This window comes from Neoarius graeffei, chromosome 4, assembly GCF_027579695.1.
Source record: "Neoarius graeffei isolate fNeoGra1 chromosome 4, fNeoGra1.pri, whole genome shotgun sequence".
Lineage (NCBI taxonomy): Eukaryota > Metazoa > Chordata > Actinopteri > Siluriformes > Ariidae > Neoarius > Neoarius graeffei.
This window is the reverse complement of record NC_083572.1, coordinates 73366011-73393344: the sequence shown is the minus strand read 5'-3', so window position 1 is coordinate 73393344 and position 27334 is coordinate 73366011. Positions and strand designations below refer to the sequence as shown.

The 27334-nt window shown below is 39.2% G+C and overlaps 1 protein-coding gene across 4 annotated transcripts in view; it reads left to right on the top strand.

Annotated features, from left to right (window-relative positions):
- ptprfa (protein tyrosine phosphatase receptor type Fa) overlaps positions 1 to 27334 on the top strand; it is a 498031-nt gene that overhangs the window by 76023 nt on the left and 394674 nt on the right. For 3 of the 4 annotated variants that reach the window (XM_060919687.1, XM_060919683.1, XM_060919688.1), the window contains exon 1: positions 24694 to 24935. The exons of the other annotated variant lie outside the window; for it this stretch is intronic. The gene's annotated coding sequence lies outside the window, so the exon portion shown is untranslated. Of the gene's footprint in view, positions 1 to 24693; positions 24936 to 27334 lie in introns of those variants that run through there. 4 annotated transcript variants of the gene reach the window in all.

Below are 27334 nucleotides of genomic sequence, written 5' to 3'. Positions count from 1 at the left end.
CCAATGTGAGAGAGGCCTTCAGTTGCTTAGAAGTTACCCTGGGGTACTTTGTGACCTCGCCGACTATTACACACCTTGCTCTTGGAGTGATCTTTGTTGGTCGGCCACTCCTGGGGAGTGTAACAATGGTCTTGAATTTCCTCCATTTGTACACAATCTGTCTGACTGTGGATTAGTGGAGTCCAAACTCTTTAGAGATGGTTTTGTAACCTTTTCCAGCCTGATGAGCATCAACAACGCTTTTTCTGAGGTCCTCAGAAATCTCCTTTGTTCGTGCCATGATCCACTTCCATAAACGTGTGTTGTGAAGATCAGACTTTGATAGATCCCTGTTCTTTAAATAAAACAGGGCGCCCACTCACATCTGATTGTCATCCCATTGATTGAAAACACCTGACTCTAATTTCACCTTCAAATTAACTGCTAATCCTAGAGGTTCACATACTTTTGCCACTCACAGATATGTAATATTGGATCATTTTCCTCAATAAATAAACCAAGTATAATATTTTTGTCTCATTTGTTTAACTGGGTTCTCTTTACCTACTTTTAGGACTTGTGTGAGAATCTGATGATGTTTTAGGTCATATTTATGCAGAAATATAGAAAATTCTAAAGGGTTCACAAACTTTCAAGCACCACTGTAATACAAAGCACGGATCTTTTATTCACGGATATATGATTTTCCATGAAATATCAAGAGTTAATTAATAAAGTAAACATATAAATGCAGGTAAGATATTTTAATTATGAACTTCAGCAGTCCAAACATTTAATTGTTTGAGACTTTATTTTTTTTTATCCATGACGCATCATCCATATGAAATCGGTAACCAATCTGTAATACACTGAAACGTCCGTGACCAATCTGTAAATTATTAGCATCCGTGATGCATCCGTATTAAATCCATAACCACTTTGTATTTTGTATCCTTTTTTTATTATATTCCCATAGTCTATTACCTATCCATATTATATCAACCACTGGAGTATGTGCATGGGTTGTTTTGAAATCCAAGCTGTACAATATGAGTTTTGGAAAAAGCTTCCATGATTAAGTTGCATGCATTTATTTCCCTGAGTGGCAGGACCAACCGATATTACAGTTGGGATTATAGTTGTGGTGTGACTGCTGCAGACTGGAATTAAATTCAGGCAGAGGTATAGTCATAATTGTAGTTGTAGTAATTGTAATTGTAGGTGTTGTGGGACCTGGACCTAAGGATCTGAGTGACTTTGATAAGGGCCAAATTATGATTGCTAGATGACTGGGTCTGAGCATCTCCAAAATGGCCCGTCTCGTGGGGTGTTGCCAGTATGTAGTGGTTAAGCCCGGCACACACGGGTGATTTTCTGTTGCTTGGTCACGCAACATTTTGATGCAAGTGAAAAATCGCTTTGTGTGCGGATATTTGCGATGGCGATTTTTTTGTTGCTTGTGACAGATCGCAGGTATCGAACATGCTTGATATTCTGTGACAAAAAATCACCAGTCACTGACTTGTTGCAGAGATATCGCTACGTGTGCGTGTCTTTGCGATAAGGAAGCAATCACCTCCAAAGGCTAAGCCAATCCCTGCCCGCGAAGTAGTCATGTGATTTCCACGTGACTTGCATCTCCCTCCCCAAATCTCACACTGGTCACAGATAACGCTCACACAAGCAGGAAAACTTGCATCCAAAAATCGCAATACGCTTGCGACAGAAAATCGCCTGTGTGCACCTGGCTTTAGTAAAAGTGGTCCAAGGAAGGACAACCAGTGAACAGATGACAGGGTCATGGGTGTCGAAGGCTCATTGATTTGCATGGGGCATGAAGGCTAGCCCATATGGTCCAATCCCACAGAAGAGCTACTGTAGCAGAAACTGCTGAAGAAGTTAATGCTGGCTAAAACAGAAAGGTGTCAGCATTAACTTTTTCAGCAGTTTGTGATTTGCATGTGGTTTCTGACACTGCATGGTATTGTTTTCTACAAATAAGGGCCTTACACAGCTAAAATGTTTGTAACAGCTATCTCAAAGCCTGAAGCACTGTCTTCAATAAGAAATACAGTAGTATACTATTACTGTGTGAACTTAGATAAGAAGTCTGGTTTAAATTTTTAATTCAGAAGTATAAATGGCATTTTACTGCGACAGACAGTATTTAAGTATTTAAAGCATGTGTCATATCTGCATGCCGGTTTCTACCAAAACTGGCTTGACCACAGTCTCAAAAACAGCTTAATAACTGAGTGCTGTGCTTGATGCAAGTCACACATATAGAAATGATTAGGAAGCATGTTGGCAGTGGTGTAACCAGAAATTAATTGTGGTGGGATGAAGAAATATATTGAATAAAATCACAATTGTTTTCTTAATCTGTATTATTGAATTAAATGTGACATTTAAGATACGTGTGATGTCCTTGTGCATTTCAGGCATGAGTAGAATTAGTGAGGATAATAATTTGTTATTTTATCATTTAAGGCACAATCTACTCTCAAACAATCTTTAATATATATTAATCTTTCTATAGTAATATGGGCGGCACCGTGGTGTAGTGGTTAGCACGGTCGCCTCACAGCAAGAAGGTTCTGGGTTCGAGCCCAGCAGACTGCAGGGGCCTTTCTGTGTGGAGTTTGCATGTTCACCGTGTCTGCGTGGGTTTCCTCCAGGTGCTCCGGTTTCCCCCACAGTCCAAAGACATGCGGTTAGGTTAATATGGGACGGCCTTGGGCTGAGGTGCCCTTGAGCGAGGCATCTAACTTCTAACTGCTCCTCGGGCGCTGTTAGCATGGCTGCCCATGTGTGTGTGTTCACTGCTTCAGATGGGTTAAATGCAGAGATGAATTTCACAAGCGTGTGATGAATAAAGTTGTTCTTCTTAATAATATCATCATAAAATACTTTAACAGTCCAATGAAAATGATTTAAAGCACAGGTGAATATAGGGGAAAATTACACCTCAAATTATAAATCCTGAGCTACGTTTCTTTTGCAGTAAACTCCAGCAGGCTAACTTCTCTGGCTCTCACCTCAATATATCTGTGCTTGTGCATCGTACAATATTTCAAATTGGTTTAACTTGGAAATGCAAGTTTACCTGCTGCCTTGAAAATGCAAGTTAACTGAATTTGACGATTATTTTTGTTTCAACTCAGAAAAAGTCTTAATTAGTCAAGACAACTAAGTAATTCAAGTCTAACCTTTGAAAACTTGCACAGATTAGTTCAAATTAAAACACTTTTCAGAGCTCATTGAGTTCAAGAGAAAAAGTAAGTGGACATAACTAAACAAGGCTGAAATGTTTTACAGTGTGGTATAGCTATCAGACTAGTAGCTTACAATCAAGAACAAAATGTTGATATCCCACTTAGCTAATCCTGTTTCATACAGTATTAAAGCAGCTGGTATTAAGTAAAATGTGATTATCCAAAGTAATGTTTTAATTTTTTTAGTCTTTATAAAAATATATATATATATATATATATTATTGCATAGGGCAGCACGGTGGTGTAGTGGTTAGCACTGGCGCCTCACAGCAAGAAGGTCCTGGGTTCGAGCCCAGCGGTTGATGAGGGCCTTTCTGTGTGGAGTTTGCATTTTCTTCCCGTGTCTGTGCGGGTTTCCTCCGGGTGCTCCGGTTTCCCCCACAGTCCAAAGACATGCAGGTTAGGCTAACTGGTGGCTCTAAATTGACCGTAGGTGTGAACGTGAATGATTGTTTGTCCAGGGTGTACCCCACCTCTCTCCCATAGTCAGCTGGGATAGGCTCCAGCTTGCCCGCAACCCTAAACAGGATAAGCAGCTACAGATAATGGATGGATGGATGGATAGACTTTGGTTATGACTCTTCAGTTTCTCACAAAAAAAATGCTGCTGTGGCCTCAGCAAAATTTGAGATTGACATCCCTGTTTTAAGAGAAGTGTGTGATTATTTAGATAGTTTGCCCAGTGCTAAACTCAATGGTATAAACTATCCTACCTTTTAATAACATAAGCCTTAAACTCCACTCTACATTTAAGGTAAGATTTATTTATTTATTTATTTATTTATTTATACATTTATACATACATATATACATACATACATACTTTCTTTGGACTAAATTATTGCCTTAACAGCCAACACCTGATATTGGCTCAGTCATTGTTGTCTCTATTCATGAGGTCTTGTTTGAGAAATTCAATTTGTTTTATAGTTTCATCAGTTCCATTTGGAAGGAGGCTGCACAGGTAGGCATCATTTTTGGGCAGCATTATGTCTGTTCCATTTGGAAGGCAGCATTAGGATGGTATATAATATCATAATAAATAGTGATATAAGACCATTATCGTGATATGAAAATGTAATCATTGGACTATGGAAGTACCAGCAAAACACACACACACACACACACACACACACACACTATTTTCCATACTTTTCAGACTTAACCAATAACCACACACTCACGCGCGCATGCACACTAGAGATCTGAGTGTACCGTGGCCATGCAAATCACTCTGAGCTGTATGCTAATGGCTCGCTCTATCTCAGTGATGGATGTTGTAATCCATACAAATGAAGTCAGTAAAGATTATCGTTAATTGCCAGGACCTGATATGTATTATATCACCACAGAGGCCATGTAGCCATATTGAACGTCTGATTCCATTTATCCAAGGCATGAACAGTGAACTGATGAGGGCCAAAAACGTATTTCCTGTTGCAAACAAGATTGAGATCTCACTTCAGACCTGCGATGAGGCCATGAAATGCCTGTGAAAATGAAATTGTATCTCTAGGCTCCTCTCCTTTCTTTTCACAGAGAACATAATCACAGTATAGATAATTGAGGGCAGCCCTTGAACAGCAACAGTCAAAAATGGAAGAGGATTGGTTAATTGTGTGTGTGTGTGTGTGTGTGTGTGTGTGTGTGTGTGTGTGTGTGTGTGTGTGTGTGTGTGTGTGTGTGAGAGAGAGAGAGAAAGAGAGAGAGAGAATGTGTGTTTGTGTGAGTGTAAGTGAAGCAGTGTCCATCCAGGGTTATATTGTCTATATTCCCAGAATACGTTCCAGATGCATTGTGCCCCAGGTAAAGTGGTATCTGAAGAAATCTGCTGATGTAATAATTTACTGATTTAAAAAAAAAAAAAACATGTAAATAAATAATTTATATGCGGCATCAATTTCAATAATTTACAATTGATCAGTAAAATAAAAATATACACTGGAAAACAGTATAGACTGCTATGCTGCAGTATAGTGAATCAAGTATTAAATGAAGTAATTTAAAAACACTGGAAAGCACAAACAGAAAGGTTAAGGTATCTCCAAGCACAAAATAGGGCTCTCCATCATGACTGACGAGCAGCACAGTGGTGTAGTTGTTAGCACTGTCGCCTCACAGCAAGAAGGTTCTTGCTCAGGGAAGCCATGGCCAAATGGTTAGAGAAACAGCTTTGGGACCAAAAGATCACTGGTTCGATTTCTTGAACCAGCATGATTGGCTCAAGTGCCCTTGAGCAAGGCACCTAACCCCCAACTGCTCTGGCAAGTGTGGTGGCGTATCTTGTGTCAGAGTTAACAACCTGTCTCTAAATGAGGACAAAACAAAAGAGATGGTTGTTGACTTCAGAAGAACACAGAGTGACCACTCTCTGCTGTACGTCAACAGCGCATCACTCATGGAGAACGTCAAGAGCACCAAATTCCTTGGTGTTTTTCTGGCGGAGAACCTCACCTGGTCCCTCAGCACCAGCTCCATAGCCAAGAAAGCCCAGCAGTGTCTCTACTTCCTACGGCGGCTGAGGAAAACCCACCTCCCATCACCCATCCTCACTATATTCTACAGAGGGACTATTGAGAGCATTCTGAGCAGCTACATCACACTCTGGTTTGGGAATTGCCCCGTCTCGGATCACAAGACCCTACAGCAGATAGTGAGGACAGCTGAGAAGATCTTTGGAGTCTGTCTTCCATCCATCACAGACATTTACACCACACGCTGCATCTGGAAAGCCACCAGCATTTTGGATGACCCCACACACCCCTCACACAATCTCTTCACCCTCCTGCCATCTGGAAAAAGGTATTGAAGCATTCGGGCCTTCACAGCCAGGCTGTGTAACAGTTTCTTCCCACATGCCAACAGACTCCTCAACTCTGAGGGACTAGACTGTTGATCACACCACTCCCACTGCAGTCTTTGTACAGTGAGCAATAATGGACTCACTTTTTACAATGTTTACAATGCTTATCACATACACAATGTTTACATCTATTTATTTCTTTTTACATGTACTACCAGCCCTGTGATGACCTGGTGACTTGTCCAGGGTGTACCCTGCCTTTCGCCCGTAGTCAGCTGGGATAGGTTCCAGCTTGCCTGCGACCCTGTAGAACAGGATAAAGTGGCTAGAGATAATGAGATGAGATGAGATGAGATGAGATGAGATGAGATGTACTACTTCAAAATGCTCACTCAAACTTTCTGCACATTAACAGTAACAGGTACTGGTTGGCAATATAATGTTTGTGCTAGTTGTCTTTTTTGCACTGTCCTTGTTGTTTGCACTTTATGTTCTTTGTGTAGTTTATCGTCTGCAATGTTTGCACTCGCTACACTTTTGCACTTTATGTTGTTATATATAGGTTGTAGTCCTGTGATGTTTTATGTAGCACCATGGTCCCTAAGAAACGTTGTTTCATTTTAACTGTGTACTGTATTACCAACTGTATATGGTTGAAATGTCAATAAAAATAGCCTCGACCTTGATGGTAGATAACTCTAAATTGTCCCTAAAGTGTGTATAAGTTTGTGTGAATGTGTGTGATACCCTGCAAAGTTATTGGATCCCATTCAGGGTGTGTCCCTGTGTTGCATTCCTGTGATAGGCCCCAGATCTATCGCTGCTCTGACCAGGATAAATTGGTTAACGAAGATGAATGAATCAACTCCTCCAGGTACTATACCATTAATATACAGGAGAGGTGGCTCACATGGGAAAGTAGAAAGGACAAGAATGAAGGACAGTGCATTGCAAAGGTACTTATCATAGGAGCACAAAAAAAAGCACTCAGCACTAGATTGATCAAAGCAGATGTCTATTATATCAAATAAGACTCATGGTGCAGAAAAGAAGCCAAACAATGCAGCATCTAGGACAGAATACTCTGACAGGCACAACCAACCGGCAGAGATCATATACTGTATAGGAACAATGATGAACATTAACTCACAGCATGAGCTCACAGATGGCCACAACTGACACGTCATGACACGTCAGTCATTTTGACCAAGAGGGGAGAGAGTAATTGCATCCTACCCACTGAGAGAGCATGGCCAGTTATGCTTTTTTGGGCTTCTGGCCATGGTTGGCTGTGGGATAGTTGGAATCCAAACATTTTCATTTGCATCACTTGTGAGCTACTGGCACTATATCACTGCTGTTCATAGCACTCTTTCTGAAACACAAAGCCAAAACTCTGGATTTGGCAGTGAAACGTCCTGCACAGTTTTCTTATACAGTTCAGGTTTGTTTGCATGAATGTGTTTCAAGAGATATTATTGTGCTGTGCAAGTTTGTTCTTTGTTCACAGTGCATAGCTGGCTTGAAGTTGTGCTTCTGTCTTTGTACAAAATAATTAAATGCTTTACAGGCATGTAATGATAAATCATTGAATGATAAATCATGATACAAATTTATGACAATTCAAATCTCTGAAATAAAAAATGAATCATGATTATTATCAGACTGCATGATCTCTTAGTGTTTTTTCCTAGCTTTAATTGCATTGTTTAGACAGCAGAAGAACATCCAATAGTAGGAAGGCACATGATTTTACCCTTGGTAACACATCTCTAATGTCGTGAAAACACACACACACACACACACACACACACACACACACACACACACACACACACAAAGATCTAAAATGGAAAAGAGCTGTTGTTTGATTGACTGTACAAATAGATTTAACAAGAAATCAGAGCTCTTTTTACTGACTACTGAAAGCTAAAGAAAAGAGAAGCAAAATAGGGTTAGTAGAAATGTTCATAAAAGTTTATTAAGAAATTGACTATTTGTTTTTTTATTAACTTTTTCATTATTAATTAAAGGAATATTTTAGTTAATAGGCCATTATATTTTACTCCAACTTTTACAAATGTGGGTAAATAATTATTGTTGGTTATTAAAAGCATGAAACGAGTGGGGTTTTTTGTTTGTTTGTTTTTATTTTACAAAAGGAATTTTTAAGTTGATAAAGAACAGGAAAATAAATATTGCAATTTCTTTTAGAAATACATCCATCATCTGTAGCTGCTTATCCTGTGCAGGGTCGTAAGCAAGCTGGAGCCTATCTCAGCTGACTATGTACACCCTGGACAAGTCGCCAGATCATCGCAAGGCTGACACAAACAACCATTCACACCTACGGCCAATTTAGAGCCACCACTTAGCCTAACCTGCATGTCTTTGGACTGTGGGGGAAACCGGAGCACCCGGAGGAAACCCATGCGGACACGGGGAGAACATGCAAACTCCACGCAAAAAGGCCCTCGTCGGCCACTGGGCTTGAACCCAGAACCTTCTTGCTGTGAGGAGACAGTGCTAACCACTACACCACCATGCTGCCCTTTAGAAATAGAATTTTCTTTATTTAATATTTTTTCAAAACTATGGTGGGAAAATCATATCATGAATCCAGTATTGTGAATCGAATCAAATCGTAAATTGGGTGAATCATTACATGTCTAATGCTTTATGAATTAAACAAATATACCTGATACTGAAAAAATATTACATTGTGTGTATATAAATAAATATTACAGTGATCGTAAAAATATCAGTATACATGGATTATCCACGCTGACTTTGATAAAATGTAGTCATACTGACTCTGATAATGCCAAACAAATATTTATGGCAGCTGTGTTTTACTAATATAAAGTAAGAATCATAAGTTTACCATAAGTTGTTGGAATCCATTATAAGAAATCAGAGCATGTCTATATTTGTAATCATTTTTTAAAAATATGTACAGTGATGATATTAAAAATATCTTTTTTTTCTAAGCTGATACATGTTGAAATGATGTTAAGAAAAAGAGCTTCTTTTTTCTGAAAAAAAAAAAGCTGGAAGTTTGGAAATTTTTGGTCAAAGCGTGGCCCGCATTTGAAGCCATTTTGCTTATTTCCCTTAGTACTATCTGTGGGCATCTGGATCATTGTGTAATATGATGTGCAGACCCACCTTGTACATGTTTAAGTGAGATCTTCTGTGATGGAAATTAAACCATGCATGAGCAGTGCTGATAATATCAGATTCAGCCTACATGGAGAGGACATATCCATTTGTCTTGTGTCTGCAGCTGTTTGAATGAATACATGTTATTGGTACTCCAACAGAATATTCAGGGATGAGAATGAAAAATATTTAAAAAGTCTGAAAAACGCCGGGGGGTTGGGGGCCGCAGGCACCCAGCGGGGCCCAGGGGCAGAGCCCCGGTGGGGGCCTAGGAGGCGGGAGCTAATGATTTTTGGCTTTTTTTTTTTTTACCCCAAAACCATTAATTTTATCAGCAAAAAGTTGAAATTTATTTGGAAATAAATTCCCCTTCTTGGTGGACTACCAGGTGAAAATGATTAATATGGTACAAGAGACTTGTTTTTAATCAATTCACATTTGATGATTTCAAAAAATCAATGCACCTTTTAATATAAACGAGCTCTACAGTATTATATTTCTGCATTTTTGCTATTCATGTCTTTGAATACTCTAATCCTTTAAAATGAAGTGCAAACCAGAAAAAAAGTTCTATCATACCGGTATAATTCTCTTAAGCTTTCTTCTGATGTTATCATGGTAGCAGGAGGTCTTGCATATTAAGCAGGCAACATTCAACATCACTTATCACTTCTTTCAACCGTTGTGTGTACTAACTAGGTTTTATCTGGACAGGATGTTGTGTAATGTAATACAGATACCATATGGTCAAATTGAAGATCAAGATGATGATTTTGAATTAAAGAACAGGCATGTACAATTGGCATTACATATTGGAATTTTTTTTAAATCAAAAACTATAAGTTCATCTCGGCTTAAAAAATTTGGGCAGACGCTCCCGCGCAGCACATGCCAGCAATCCCCCCGTCCCCCTATGAAATGAGCAATAAGTAGGAGAGTTATACATGGTATCATACCTAAAATTTTATCAGAAATATAGATATGATACTATGATTCTCCCCAACATGCTACATTAGATAAGCTAACCCCATTTATAAAAAGATACACACTTATATGATTCGTGCGATATACATTATAAATATAATGAATCATTGAACAGGCAAAATAATTTTCAACCTACCTTTGTGTTTTTTGGTGTGTGTGTGAAGTTCGATAGTCCTTGCCCCTCTACTAGCGTAGTTTTATCATGTCAGAACACAATGAGCAAAGTACTTTTCCTGGGATGTCTATTTTCCGGATGTGATCACCGAACTTCGTTGTGACAGTCTGCTTGTCGATCTCAACGTTCAGTGTTCTTTCTAACCAAGCCCATCGAAAACAGTTCTTTATTCCTGCACCTTTATCAATCTCCCTCGCTCGATCCTTATCTAGGACTTTTGCCATTGTCAATATGCTAAAATATCCTGCCTGAATACATGGGTCTTTCCCATGTTACCAATGCATATCATCAAACAGTGTGTATGGTTGGTGAACGGCGATTGCAAGCCATGTGTGGAGAGTATGCGCACTTGTGTTTATACACTGCAAGCGATGGGATTTCCCGAAAATTCTACCGCAAATAAGTCAAACATTGTCGCAAAAGTGAATGTTAATTACGACATCTCGAAAGACTCGAGTGTGTTAACCCGGAGCCCACCAAGAATCAAGACGTTATAAGGTGACCACAGATCGTTCACCATACACCCCGAAAATTTCTCAACGGATTTACATCAATCTCAAAAATGATCATTTTGGTCTGAAAAAGTCGGAAATCTGCCGATCGGCGGAAAATTCTCATCCCTGAATATTACTCTAGGTCTTGCTGTCACTTGTTCAGTTGACGCTAGAACTTTCTTGTCTAGAAGTTCAGCACTGACTTCTGCACTCGTTGTATGTTGCTCTGGATAACAGCGTCTGCTAAATGACATGTAATGTAATGTAACATATCAGCATTATTTCCAGCAAACCCTAATTGAATGTGTATATTTATTATGTGAAAAGTTTGTGATAACAAGATGCTTTTCACATTTTAACAAGTTATTTTCATGTTACTATATACAAACCTATCACATTATAACAAGAAACTTTTCTTGCATTAACAATATATTATTTATCTTACTATAACATGATAAATTATTGTTATGACATAAAACATTTCATGTTATTCAACTATTATTCACCAAAGGCAAAGTGAATATTGATGAATAATAACTGAGACGAAGTCAAGGTTATTAATTACCGATATTCATGGAGCCTGAGGCGGATAATTGTTAAATAACATGAAACGTTTTATGTCATAACAATAATTTATCATGTTATAGCAAAATATATAATATATTGTTATAACAAGAAAAGTTTCTTGGTATAAGTTGTTTTTTAGTGTAATAACATGAAAATATCTTGTTATAATGTGAAAAACATCTTGTTATCACAAACTTTTCACATTATAACATGATACTGATCCATTTTTCTTTTTCTGGTTTGGCAGAAATACGCTTCCATAATAAGGTGAAAATAATCAACAGCCATAGAAAGATCATAATGCAAAATAGCAATGATCACATAAGGAAAATAAGGGGACAGTAGATAGTTTATAGAGTGTGGTCGGTCAGTCAAGACTGAATCGGGGCAAACATGACAGTTTGATTCACTGGAATAAAATGTCTGAGTTGTTTCTGAAACACAGCCCCTATTCTACCTTCCCTAAAATCCCTTGTGTGTCAGACGTTTTGTTTATTATCCTCCCTCTTTTCCAGGATCCATGCTCTTCCTGTCATATCCCACCTGTAATACCGTCTCACTGACTCACACACCAGGGGTGGGCTCCCAGGACAGACAGACACACACACACACACACACACACAAAAAAAAAATCATAAAGCACAAGGGTCCTTACCACCATAACGAGTGGCTCCATCAATACACCCAGATCCCTTCATCTCTTTCCAGCCGTGTGTGTCTCGCGCCAAGGAGTGTGTGTAGAGCAGGCCCGAGCATGCAGCATAAAGGGGTATGAAATAGCTGAAATCTGAGATGCACTGGAAAATGAGACACGTCCAAGGCCACCTACAATGGTGCTGTTGCTGCAGATTCAAAAGCACAAAATTTTTTTAATAAATAAATAAATAAATAATTAAAATCCTGGAAATTTTTCTTTCATAGAAATGTTTCTCTTTTTTGGGGGGGGGGATGTCTAACGGTAGTGGGTAAAGATGAGTGGGTTTGTGTTATGAAGGACTTTTTTCCTCCCCACCACTTAGAAATGTCTGTCTCATTGAAGAAGAGAATGGGAGAAGATGAGAAAGAAATGGCCAAGAAGTGAGAGATAGACAGAGATAGAATGATAAGGAAACACAGAGATCAAGAACAAATGTGGAAAGAGAAATGGAAAAAGAAAAACACAGATAGGGAAGAGACAGAAATAAAGCATGCGAGACAAAAATGTGGAAAAAGAGAGAGATTGTGTTTGAGATTAAAAAAAAGACATTAGGCATATTTTTTTCCAAAGAAAGGCGAGTCCTGTAGCACAGCAAAGAATGACATTTAAGGGACAAATAATGCTCACATTATTTTAGACGAACCCTTTATGGTTGAATTGGTGTGGTAATTTACAAGGAATTTGACTTGGCAGTTACTGACAATAACACAGCATGTATCTTAATTCATGCACTGTGCGCTTGACTTCTTAAGGTGAACTGTATCTGTAGCAGATGGATGCTTGGTCAGCTTTTAAACTGTGGGCACATTTTCTTTACAGTACAGAGCATGAAATTAACCAAGTCATAGGTATGAATTTATTAGCCTCCATTGCATGGACATATTATAATCTCATGACTTCATTTTAGATCTCATGTCCACATTAAATGATGTGGATAATTAACTATGCCCAAAATAAATAATTAAATGTGTATTTTCACCCTGACACTTTTTTTCAACAACCATTTCTAGCTATTTCATCATGCAGAAAATAAGATGTGCTTATCAGTTGCTATTTCATAAACTTCTAGACCACTGAGTATGAAAGTCATGTTGTTAAATAAAGATAATTTTGCAGTGATAAATGTATAGGAAATATATTAGAATCATATTAGATTTTTCCCTTTGCTTTAATTTGTATAACATCATATTTCTCTTAAACTGTGTCTTGCTTTATATGTTACATCATATTGAAGTCAAGAGCAAAAGAAAAATAACAGCATTAATTTTCATCAGTCCGCATTTTCTATCCCCCAGTGTTTGTTTGTTTGTTTGTTTGTTTGTTTGTTTGTTTGTTTCATTCTTAAAGGAACATACTTCTTTTCAAACACAGTGGTTTAGACACAACTGAAAAAAAAATCAGATACTTTTACAGCAAGAAAAATCTGGCAATCGCTAAGGTATGGATTCCATGCAGGTAATTTGAATGAATGGATTCATGCAGAGGGCGGTACGGTGGTGTAGTGGTTAGTACTGTTGCCTCACAGCAAGAAGGTTCTGGGTTCGAGCCCAGTGGCCGATGAGGGCCTTTCTGTGTGGAGTTTGCATGTTCTCCCTGTGTCTGCGTGGGTTTCCTCCGGGTGCTCCGGTTTCCCCCAAAGACATGCAGGTTAGGCTAATTGGTGGCTCTAAATTGACCGTAGGTGTGAATGGTTGTTTGTCTCTGTGTGTCAGCCCTGCGATGGCCTGGCGACTTGTCCAGAGTGTACCCCACTTCTCACCCATAGTCAGCTGGGATAGGCTCCAGTTTGCCTGCAACCCTGTACAGCATACAGTATGTGGATGGATGGATGAATTGTTTCATCCAGAATACAGAGAACTTCTCATCTCATTATCTCTGTTTAAATAGACTTTTGAAGATTTTAATGTGGAATATGACCCTGTGTTCTTACATTATCCACCATATTATCTATCAGTAGCATCTCTAATCGGACGGCACGGTGGTGTAGTGGTTAGTGCTGTCACCTCACAGCAAGAAGGTCCGGGTTCAAGCCCCGTGGCCGGCGAGGGCCTTTCTGTGCGGAGTTTGCATGTTCTCCCCGTGTCCGCGTGGGTTTCCTCCGGGTGCTCCGGTTTCCCCCACAGTCCAAAGACATGCAGGTTAGGTTAACTGGTGACTCTAAATTGACCGTAGGTGTGAATGTGAGTGTGAATGGTTGTCTGTGTCTATGTGTCAGCCCTGTGATGACCTGGCGACTTGTCCAGGGTGTACCCCGCCTTTCGCCCGTAGTCAGCTGGGATAGGCTCCTGCTTGCCTGCGACCCTGTAGAACAGGATAAAGTGGCTAGAGATAATGAGATGAGATGAGACATCTCTAATCGAACAGTAACATTTTGCACTAAAAAGAAATTATCTAAATGCCACATGATTATGTCACTGATGATCATAATTAGCACCAGAACAGACCCAGAGCCTCCCCAAGAACAGCCAGCTATGTACAGATGGTTGCTACCAAAGAATGCAAAAAGTGTGTGGCGTTATGCATATAACTGTAACCGTCAAAATGTATAATAATTTTTGGCATATTCTGTAATGATTTTTGTGTAATTATTTGCTGGAAAAAATTGAGAGATTGGGCACACTGTCCATGGTAAAAATAAAACTGCAACATCGTGTCTACTAACCAATTATAAGCCTTGTGCTCCATTTTGGCTTTAAAACATTTAAAGAACCATTGTGTCAAAGTCGCCCTTGAGGTCTGTGTGTCTGTTGTGAGAGTGAAAGATAATGTCATTGTTATTTTTTTTTATCAGATTTTCTCCATGTTTACAGTAGACTATACTGGGTGAATAAGGTATGAAGGATGCAGGACAACCAACAAAATGACCTTACATGTAATTTTGGCATGTTAACTGTGAGTACATAATTACAGTAATACAAGTGTGTGCACCAGGTGGCACAGTGGTGTAGTGGTAAGCACTGTTGCTTCATAGCAAGAAGGTTCTGGGTTTGAGCCCAGTGGCCGGCGAGGGCCTTTCTGTGCGGAGTTTGCATGTTCTCCCCATGTCTGCGTGGGTTTCCTCCGGGTGCTCCGGTTTCCCCCACAGTCCAAAGACAGGCAGGTTAGGTTAACTGGTGACTCTAAATTGACCGTAGGTGTGAATGTGAGTGTGAATGGTTGTTTGTCTCTATGTGTCAGCCCTGCGATGACCTGGTGACTTGTCCAGGGTGTACCCCGCCTCTTGCCCATAGTCAGCTGGGATAGGCTCCAGCTTGCCTGCGACCCTGTACAGGATAAGCGGTTATGGATAATGGATGGATAAGTGTTTGTGTGTGTGTGTGTGTTTCAGCTTAAAAGTGCTGGCATTTTGCACAAAAATCTCTGTGGATGCTCTAATTTCAATTAAATTCAGTGTGGACAATCTGGAAACTCGTCCCAAACAAGAGCATGGCATTTCCTAGGCAATGCTAATTGAACATTAATATAGAAGGTTTTCTATATCTATGGACTTGTATGTCTAGCAGCCAGGCTTTCCTCTTTCTCAATTATTGTGTGTGTGTTGGCGAGCAAGTATGTGTCATCAAAGACAGAAAATGCATTCTGTGTGAGTTAATTGCACTGTATACTCAGCACACATTTGAGTCTGATCATGTGGGACCCAAAAAATAAGTAATGGGAGCAACAGGTTTTTCTTTCATGCAGGCAGGAGGAAGCAGTCAGAAGTCGTCGGAAGATAGGACATGTTCATTAACGTGGGTGCCTACTGGACTGGATGAGACCCAAATCCTTCAGCAATCTAATTTTGTTTGTTCATTTGTTATTCTATTGACTCACACCTTTAAGGTTCATTTGGTTGACCTGGATGTGAATTGAATTCCATTATATTATTAACATGCACTATTCCAGTATTTGTGTGTTCTTAAGTACACCAGGTGTCACAGCTGTAAAAATGAATGAATGAATGAATGAATGAATGAATTAAAAAAGGTTTGAAGATGTGTGGTTGGGTATACTGCTGCCAAATCACACCAGCTTCTTTCACTCCCTTTAAGAAGCAAGTCTTCACAGCAAAGCTTTCACTTACACAAAATGTATTTTCAGACTTCACATCAATATTTTAGTGGAATTCTCACAAACAAGGAGACTTGGATAAAATGTGAGTGTTTTTATTTGGGTTTTTGCACTGGTTTTCCACCAGTGCAAAAACCCACAACTATAGAAAGGGAATATACTAGATCTCTGTAGTACCCCACTGATTTCAAGTGCCATAAATGAGAAAACAGACAAAAAGTCAACAATGAATATAAACAAAATGACAAAGCATAGGGTCAGTAATGTAATCCATTAATATCTAGTGATTAATAAAGAAAATGTTTACAGCATTTGGCAGATACCCTTATCCAGAGTGACTTACATTTATCTATTTTTTATAATACAACTGAGCAGGTGAAGAGCCTTGCTCAATAGCCTAACAGTGGCAGCTTGGCACTGTTGGGATTTGAACTCATGACTTTTGGGCACGAGTTTGGCAGTCCAACATTTTAACAACTGAACTACAACTGCCATGCAATATAGCACTCAAGGGCATATAATACAGTGATTTTATCTTGGGTAAGGGTGTTCTTGGACAATACACTACAATGTTCCTCTCCAACAGAACACTGTTATGATACCCCCTGTAAGTTGATTCCAAAAAAATCAAATGACCCTCAACCAGCTGAAAAATGCACATAGGATATTACATTTCTATGACTCTTCTTCCACACTTGCAACTTCCTGTTAATTTCTTGGTCTAGAATATATAAGCACATGGTTCACAAAGTCTTGCCAACTACCTATTTGTGTAAATGCTGAGGTTTGTTATTTATCTGACTGATTTTCCCTTGTATTTTGCCTATGTTTTTGTTTTATTCTTTGGATTACTTTTGGCTATGTTGTTTTGGTTGGAGATGTAGGTTTTGTCCCATGTCTGAATTTTTGTTTTACTTTGGATTGTGCTTTGGAAAAATGGTAATTGTAGTTGATTACATATTCTGTTCATAGATCATACAGATGGATACTCAACATAATCCCAATCCCTGTCCATTATATCACCACTGTTTACTGTTACCTAGGCATTGTTTTTTGCTATTCCTCAGCACCTGTCACATGTAAGAAAAATAACACTCTGTGCCGTGTCCATCCAAGTTATGCATCATTCTAAGAGTTTAAATCAACACCACAGGTGTTAATGATTAAAAACTCAATTATAAAAATTGATTTTGTTTAGTTCTGTGAGAGTTAATTGAACATTAATTATGTTAATTGCACTGCTAATGAAATACTATAAAATTCAACACAGGCCTGATGTACATACTAAGTCAAAGTGGCAAACTCATTTGAGGTTAAGGGCCATAATAATGAAGCCACACCAATCTATCTAATCACTTCTTATTCATATGTACCTTACTGATTTTATGAGATTTATTCCATATGATATCAGTGACTGACCAATTCATAAGACAATAGAAAGTATTAGTTATTAATATTTTGTACTACTATAACTTTATAATAATAAACACAATACAAATAAATTGTTATAATCTCTTGTTGACATTCGCTAATCTTCCCAGCAGCATCATTCGTCTCAGGACTATGACTGAAATCAGCCTCTTGTTTTTTTTTGAGAGCTGCAATTAGCTCATTTAACTGGTTTGTCCATAGCTGCCCAGTATACTGGCCTTTTTTTTTTTTTTAACCATGTGTTTCATAGTGCCTTTTGGGCACAGCCTCTTGCTTCATTTGTGGCTTAGTTCCCAGAAGAAATATGATGTCCATTTCTCCTGAAACAATCTGCATTCAGAATCCATTTTTTGTTAATTTAACAAAGACATTTTTTATTGCATTGCAAAAGCCTAGGCTATACTGTATGGGTACATTAGCATTATGCATTCCTGAGACGGGGAAACTGCCAAAAAAAAAAGGCAAGTATGTCTTGCTGAAGAACAAAATGTCCACAGGGTGGAGTCAGAGTGGATATACTTCTTCCTAAGTGGAGTCAAGCCAAAATCTAGGGGCTGGAGTGTGGTTCAGGTTGGATGATTACTTCGCCCAGGACAGAGTCCACCAGGGGGCGAGGTATTGTTTTCGGTGGGGTTTCTTTCTTTCTTTCTTTCTTTCTTTCTTTCTTTCTTTCTTTCTTTCTTTCTTTTTTTTTGTTAATAATATTATGGGAAAACAGCTGGACCAATCTTCATGAAACTTTCAGGATAGATGGGCATTGGTCTCAAATAGAACCTCCAACATTTTGGGGGTCGGCCGGTCAAGGTCAAGGTTTTTATGGCTACTGCTTCAGATAGAGGCAGTAGCCACTATGTCATCATGCTGTACGAATGTGAGTGTAACAATCGCGTAGTATGGTGTGAGAGCAGTATGGTGTGTTCTGATTGGCTGAGAGGAGTATGGTGTGTTCTGATTGGCTGAGAGCAGTAAGCAGTACAGTGTATTCTGATTGGCTGAGAGCAGCAGAGAATCAGAATCACAAGGTCAAAATCAAGGTCAAGGTCACCAAAAAGGTCAAAATCGTTTTTTTCACGATATGTTCCTTCATACAGTATTTATCATAAGTGCTACCGGGTGAGATTTGTTTTGCCTGGCAACACTTGTTGTTGTTAATGTTTTGTTAATCAGGAAATGTGTGCCACAACAGGGGTTAGGCGTTGGGATTAGGGTTAGGCTTATAGGAAGAGTTTAATCAGATCCAACTTCACCCCCTAGACATTTGATTCTACAATGAAGACGCGCTCAAATAAAGCCAAGAAAGAAGCCCTTCACATATAAGTTAGTAATTGCATCTGAGCAGCCATAAAGGTCAAAAGACAATAAATAGTAGATAAATCAGGAAATGTGATTTTCTCCTATTTTGTATGCTGTACTATGCAGATTGTCCTTGTTTTCAGGTGCAATTACACTGGTTACTGTGCAAAAAATACACTGCATTCAAGGCATTTAGCAGATGCTCTTATCCAAAGCAACACACAACAAGCACGCACAGCACCTGGGGAGCAGTTGGGAGTTAGCTGCCTTGCTCAAGGGCACTTTAGCCATGGATTTCTCCTGTCAGTCTAGGGAATCAAACCAGCAACCCTTTCAACCCAAGGCTGCATCGTTAACCTTTAGGCCATGGCTGCCTACCAGCTATGATCCTAAATGCTTTTAAGATTCACTTACAAAACAACATTCAAAGTTAATTTTCCCTCATATATATATATATATATATATATATATATATATATATATATATATATATATATATATATATATATATAAAACATAGAGTTGTGCAAAAATGTGGAAGTAAAATAGTTGGGGAAATGGTAAGTGTCTCTGATGACATATTCGGTTTGATGTAGTCGAGTTGAAGAACTGAAAACATCCTTCAAATCTATGATTAAAACTACAGCCATTTTGGATGACGAATGTCCTATTCTAAAACTAAGACAATGGCTTTCAATGTTGACAAGGAAGTAAAGAATCGCAAGAGCCGAGTGCGCCTCGCTGGCAACAAGATCAGAGTTGTCTGCAGTTTTAATTATCTTGGATACACTGTTATGAATTCCAGTGACAATCTGCAGTCCATTGGTACTAGACTTTGTATTTGCATTTCAGAACTAGAATGAGCCAAAACATGTGCTTATGGACCACTGTGTTCGTTTACAAACAAGAGTGAAGTTTCCCATTTACTGTGCAGTGTACAGACCGGGCAGCTGTCTGCAAATGAAAGAAAGAAGATTGAGGTGGTATGGCATAGATTTCTTTGCAAGATGGTGAAAGGAGGATACGCCCATAAGAATGTCCCTGAAAAGAGGACACAACTCAAAGTTTTAGGAGAGCTAGACTGGAGCTTTAAAATAAGTAATGCTTGACTACATGAGATTACAAAGACCCCTTTACCCCTTCGTAAAGTCTGTTACAAACAACAGCTTATATTGGACACATTTGTAGAATGGACAATAGTGAACTGTTTAAACAAACTTTGTTTGACATCAGATCGATGTCACAAGTGATGTGGAAGACGTTTGAGAATCTGTTGGGGGTAAATGCCCAACCGATCAGGAGAAATATGATGTCTAAATTGGACTTAGCACTACTGCTGAACAAGACAATGTCCAGACAGTAATACCCCAGGATATAAGTGATCGAAGTGGGGAACTCTATGATGATGATGTAGTAAATGGCAGCCAGTTTTCCATGTGATGTTGTCCACAGACCTATACAGTCAGTGTCAGAGAGCTATACAGTCATGGGAAAAAGAAAGTACACCCTGCTACAATTCTGTTTTTTTTTTAATTCATCAGGGCCTAACTAACAATGTTGTGGTCCCCACCAACTTCTATAAACAAACAAATAACCTCAGGTGACAAAAAAAAAATTTCAAGATGTAGCCATTTTCCCCCCAAAAAAATTAAGCCAACATCCAGAAACTGAGATGGTGTAGTGCTTAGCACTGTTGCCTCCCAGCAAGAAGGTTCTGGGTTTGAGCCCAGTGGCCAACAGGGGCCTTTCTGTGTGGAGTTTGCATGTTCTCCCCGTGTCTGCGTGGGTTTCCTCCGGGTGCTCTGCTTTCCCCCACAGTCCAAAGACATGCAGGTTAGGTGAATTGGTGGCTCTAAATTGACCGTAGGTGTGAATGTGAGTGTGAATGGTTGTTTGTCTCTATGTGTCAGCCCTGTGATGAGCTGGCAACTTGTCCAGGGTGTACCCCACCTGTTGCCCATGGTCAGCTGGGATAGACTCCAGCTTGCCTGTCATCCTGCATAGGATAAGTGGTTATGGATAATGGATGGATACAAAAACTGGGTGGGGGGAAAATAAGTACACCCTATAATTCAGGAACATATAGAACTACTTTTAGCAACACCTTTTGTTACAAGTTTATATGTCTCTTATGGTGTTTTGGAGAAATTCTTACCCACTCTTCTTGACAACATTGTTTCAGTTCAGTCATGCTTGAAGGCATGTTTATGCACAGCTCTCTTAAGATCCCACCACATCAACTCAATGGGGTGAGGTCTGGACTTTCAAACACCTTGATTTTTTTTTCTTCTTTAGCTAATTAAATGTTGATTTTGCTGGTGTGCTGGTGTTGATTGTCCTGTTGCCTGACCAAATTTCAACCCAGCTTAAGCTGCTGGACAGATGGCCTAATATTTGTCTCAAGAATATTCTGGTATAAACTGGAGTTCATCATTGGCTCAAGTTCCCCTGTGGTCACAAAATAAGCCCAAATCATCACCCCTCCACCACCGTGCTTGATTGTTGGTATGAGGAGTTTGTGATGATACACTGTATTTGGTTATTACCAAACATGCCACTGTACATGATGACCAAGCATCTCCACCTTGGTCTCGTTAGTCCAAAGATTGTTGTTCCAGAATTTTGAAGTTTGTTCTGATGCAGTTTTGCAAGACTAGGTTGTGCTGCCATATTGTTTTTGGAGAGAAGGGATTTTTCCAAGCCACTCTTCCATGCTCAGTCTTTTTCTGATTGTGCATGAACATAAACTTTTACTGTGCTTACAGAGGCCTGTTATACACATGATGCAGCTCTTGGGTTTTACTTTATATCTCTGAGCATTAAGCAATCTAATCTTGGACTAAATTTACTGAGACACCCATTCCTGGAAAGATTGGCAACTGTCTTGAAGGCTGTCCATTTGTAAACAATCCTTCTCACTGCGGAATTGTGAATTTCAAATTCTTGGGAGATGGCCTTATAACCCTTCCCAGATTGATGAGCAGAAGCAGTTACTTCTCTGAGGTCATGGCTGATGTCCTTTCTTCAAGGCAAGAAAATACACACCCCTTAGTGCTCCAGGGCACAAAACAAGTTACGATTTTATTGAGGTAGTCACACTTCTTGATGATTGCCTAATCTTGTACATTTCTTTAGGAACACCTGGCTGCTAATTATACTCTTAATTATTATTGAAGTAGGAAGTGTGTACTTATATTTTCCCACCTGGTTTCTGAATGTTGGTTTACATATTGAAATCTGTGTTTTTTTGCTTGCTATCATCTGAGGTTATTTGTTTCTTTATAGAAGTTGGTGAGGGGCAGCACAGTGGTGTAATGGTAAACACTGTTGCCTCACAGCATGAAGGTTCTGGGTTCGAGCTCATTAGCCGATGGGGGCCTTTGTGTGTGAAGTTTGCATCCTGTGAAGTTGCATCCTGTAGTAACAGTTTAAAAACTCTGCGTCTTGCAATACATCTGACCACAGCAAAGGATTTGACGCAAAACACCTTTGTCCACCTGCGATCAGTCACCACCCAACCGATCTCAGTAAAACACTTCATGGTGTCCAGTTATTAAATCAAGTTAAGTTTTGGGTGGTAACATACGGTACCACTCCATCGTAATGTGATGGCACATCCCATTGTGTTTTCTCCTTGCATGTTTATTCATCACTTTGTGTAGTGTGTGTGTGTGTGTGTGTGTGTGTGTGTGTGTGTGTGTGTGTGGTGTTGTCAAAGAGAACATTCAATCTCATTTCCTGTGTTAATTTGTCTGTTTAAATTCATCCCCAGTGTGAACACCCCATTTGTGTTTCTGATTTTGTAGTAATTCTGTGTGTGTGTGAGTCATCACGTCTATGCAGAGCTCGTCAAAACTTTCCTCTTGCGTAAATTACACACACACACACACACACACACACACACACACACACACACACACACATCACTATAGTGATATTAGTCAGTAACCAGATGGTCTTTTATTGAGAACTCTCCCAAAATCAGTGATCATTGAGTTATCCAGCTTCTGTTTCCTTAAAGTCTGATAGATTCAGCTGTATGTAAAGAAAATCAGCAAGCAAATTTTCACTTTTTGTATAGGTTGGTCATTGTGTGATATCTCTTTATAAACCGTTAATGATTGTGGATGTAGGAAGGGTGTACATATGTTTTCCCATCTGGTTTCTGAATGTTGGTTTACATATTGAAATCTGGTTTGTTTGTTTTTTTTTCTGTCACCTGAGGTCGCTCTTAATGATTATCCGCTTTGATTGATTTACTAAGATCTAAAATCACGAGCATGTGCACCATGGGATAAATCGTGGGCACGAAAAGTGGGAGTGAGTAGGTGATTTAGAATGAATAATTGTGTGAATTATATCATATTCGAGTCTATATGTAAATTAGGTTTTTGTGTGCACTGAATGTTTGGAGTTTGAATGTCAAAGACACTTAAGCTTAAATATATTACTAACGGCAGCTCTAACCTCAACATAAATCTGATACAAAGTGTGCCAATGGCCAAAACATAATAATAATAATAATAATAATAATAATAATAATAATAATAATGTTGTTTAAGAAATTACACTGACTTCTGCTTTATGCTTCTGAATGGCAAAAACTGGATTTTTAAAGGAAGAGCAGGTGTACTTGCAGGTCGATAGGGAAAAATGGATTTTGAAAGCTGGGAGGCAAAAAAGTTCTTTGAATGTGGGTGCAGGAAGAAACTGGATTCAGAAAATGGAGTTGTCTTGGCCAAAAATGTCTTTTTAAAATTAAGTGTTGGAGTAAAACCTGAAGTGGGTGATACTATGCCTATGGATGTTTATTCTGATTATTAGTGAGATAGAGGAGCTATATATGGGAGACTTTAGATATACACTACCGTTCAAAAGTTTGGGGTCACCCAGACAATTTTGTGTTTTCCATGAAAAGTCACACTTTTATTTACCACCATAAGTTGTAAAATGAATAGAAAATATAGTCAAGACATTTTTCTGGCCATTCTGAGCATTTAATCGACCCCACAAATGTGATGCTCCAGAAACTCAATCTGCTCAAAGGAAGGTCAGTTTTATAGCTTCTCTAAAGAGCTCAACTGTTTTCAGCTGTGCTAACATGATTGTACAAGGGTTTTCTAATCATCCATTAGCCTTCTGAGGCAATGAGCAAACACACTGTACCATTAGAACACTGGAGTGAGAGTTGCTGGAAATGGGCCTCTATACACCTATGGAGATATTGCACCAAAAACCAGACATTTGCAGCTAGAATAGTCATTTACCACATTAGCAATGTATAGAGTGGATTTCTGATTAGTTTAAAGTGATTTTCATTGAAAAGAACAGTGCTTTTCTTTCAAAAATAAGGACATTTCAGAGTGACCCCAAACTTTTGAACGGTAGTGTATGTAATTTCTATATGATTGAAGGTCAGTGAGACAGAAATATAGATTAGAGTGAACACTACATGGTGGGTTACAATCAGTTAACACACGCCCTCCTTTATCTCCATTATCTTTATGGCTGCTCTGCTGCCAGTCTGTCTGTCTGCCTTGTCTCAAATAAGCCCAAACGCCTCTTAAATCTCAGTAACGTTAGGCGGACTCATCCCGGTTAGACTTACCTGTGCAGGGCCCGAATGGGGCCACTCTGTTCTTTGATTGGATGAGAAGTGTAAATCCGGCCCCCGGGAGCTTGTTGTAATTTAACACCTGAGAGAGAGAGAGAGAGAGAGAGAGAGAGAGAATGTATGTGTCTGGACTGGCCTTGTTCCCGGTCTCAGAAAGCTCACACCTCTCCCTTGAGACACACTTTCTCTCACGCAGATACACACACAAGCACACACCCTCAACGTGTCAGGCAGGTGGATTTGATCACCGTGCTCATTCACACAGTGACCACCTGGAGCTTTTTCTCTCCACTGAGCTGGATTTTACTCTTTTATTTAATTTTTGGGGAAATAGCAGTGTTTTACAGCTCTCTTCATACTGAAGGATTTGCGGTTCCAAGTTATTTTGGCATTTTTTTTCCCCTTCACAGGGTATGTTTTTAATTTCACATTTAAATTTCTGGTAAATAGTTCAGACTTGTTCTTCCTTTTTTGCCTTCTGTCTTATGTGTTTTTCTTGGCACTTTTAAATCAGAATTATTTGTAAATGAATTTCCCATCCTTTCAGTTGTATATCATTGGCCCCTGCTTCAGTGTTCCTGAGTTCAAAAACATCTCAGGTTGTTTTATTGTCACCGAAGAGAAATGTCTTGGCCGGAGGGCTTGCTCTGGTAAAAGGTCTTCTTCCACCAACAGAGATAGAGTTTATTCTTTTGTTACTGCTTTTTTGGAGGGTAGAATAGTGATGCGGTTCAAATCTACATTTTTTTTTTTTTATTTTGCAAACTTAGCTTTCATACTGATGAATATGTGAAGACAACTTTTTCTTGAAAAAAAAAAGTTTCTCCTGACGTCTAAGTGTCACAGTACAAATGCTGAACTTCTCACTGCGCTGGTCTTTCACATGTCTGACCTCTTTCTTTCTTTCTTTCTTTCTTTCTTTCTTTCTTTCTTTCTTTCTGTGATATCATTTCTTGGCACTTTTAAAGCTGAATTGTTTAGCAGACCACTTTCCTGTCCTTTCAGCTTTCTCTGGCCGTCTCATTCTGACATGTAAAGGTCTCTCAGGTTGTTTTATTGTCACTGAAGTGAAATGAAATGGCGTGAATTGCAGTGGATAAGGAGCTGTCTTTGCTATGGGGTTTTCGTGTCTTGCTTTTCAAACAGTACCTGTCATAATTATTAACTCACCTTTTCTGTTTCCAACTATCTTGCCATTGTTGTGTTCTCAAATAATAAAATATTTGCATTACACATTGTCCCGCTTTTGATAAAAGTGTCTGTGTATTGAATAAATGTAAATGTAGTGGAAATTGGTCTTCAAAACTTAGGGACTAGTTTTTGGTTAATATATTTTAAATGGCAGGTTTTCAGAAAATGTTATTGGCTAATGATCACTGGAGAAAGTTTCATCATCAGAAATTATTTTTAATTACTAAATACAAGGTGTACAATGAATTTTTTTAGTCAGTAAATTCCAGTGATTCTGGTCATATTCACATGAGGATATCACTGTTTGTCCAATCAGTTGATATGAATCCTCATATATGAACAACAGGATATCACTTTTTTGTGTTTGAAGACTTTTTGGGTTGTCATATTTACTATTAGGCGCATGTTAATACTAGTGAGGAGAAATAAAATGAATTCAGTGGCATAATCCAGCTTGCAAGGAGACATAACGAATAAAGGATAACAGTATGTTGGACATAGGAGCACGCCATAAAACATACCGATAGTTGAGAATGAAAGCATACAGTAGAGTAAAGGTTTTTTCTTCCTGACAGAATAAGCAGAGTTGAAGTGCTCTGATTGTGCTGATTGTGTATTCCATCAAAACTATCTTTTAGGAAGAAGTCAGTGGAAAGTGTGTGTGTGTTCATGTGACTGTGACTGGTGCTGTGCGTGACTGTGGTTGAACAGGGGTGTGTATAGGAAAGAGACCCTCCATCTCCAGGGAGTGATTCCATTTCAGAGAGGCTTATGTCTTTCAACAATGTCTTTGTCTCTCCTAATCCTGCAGACCTGCACTCACCATTTAGCAGTCTCTCTCTCTGTGTGTGTGTGTGTGTGTGTGTCTCTCTCTCTCTCTCTCTCCCCCCTCCTCTCACTGTCTTTCTCCCTCTTTGTCTCTCTCCATCTCTGTCTCACATGCCCCCACACCCCACACATGCAGGTTGTGCTCATTCATAGCGATGGAATGAGCGGCTGAAAAGACAGAGCGGTAAGTTGTGTTACTGTGGGTGGGCATGGCGAAGAGAAGGGTGGGTTTAGGGTCAGACCTGGATAACTCCGTCTACTCCCCCCTTGCCCCTTTCTTCGTATTTGAGCCCATAAAGGCAGTCGAGGCTGTCACTAAAGGTCATGACCTTACTGGGCTTTTGAGCTCCACCAATATTAACTTCTCTTTCAAGGACAGTGATGGTGAATGATTTATACAACCACTGTTTCCTTAAGCTTCGAAAGCTGTCAGTTTACTGGCTAAACATGATCATTAAACAAAACTACATTTACTTTAGGTCTGTCCTAGTGAAGGACAGGTGATATGGCGAAAATTATCCAGGCATCCATGGCCAATAAAAAGAAGACGATATTGCCATTATAAACAGTATCCCAGAGCACTACTGAATTCTTGAATCTGATTCGTCAGAAGGTGTTGACTTATTTTCTGTAATGATAGTTGCTCCAGCTGCAAGGCACATCACAGGTTTAAATGAATGTGCTCAATCTAGTAATTTATTATTTCTATTAACTCATTCATAGGGACTTGTATCGTTGATATGCCACATAATCTAAGCCTAACTAGAAAGCACTCGGAGAGCGCAGACCTC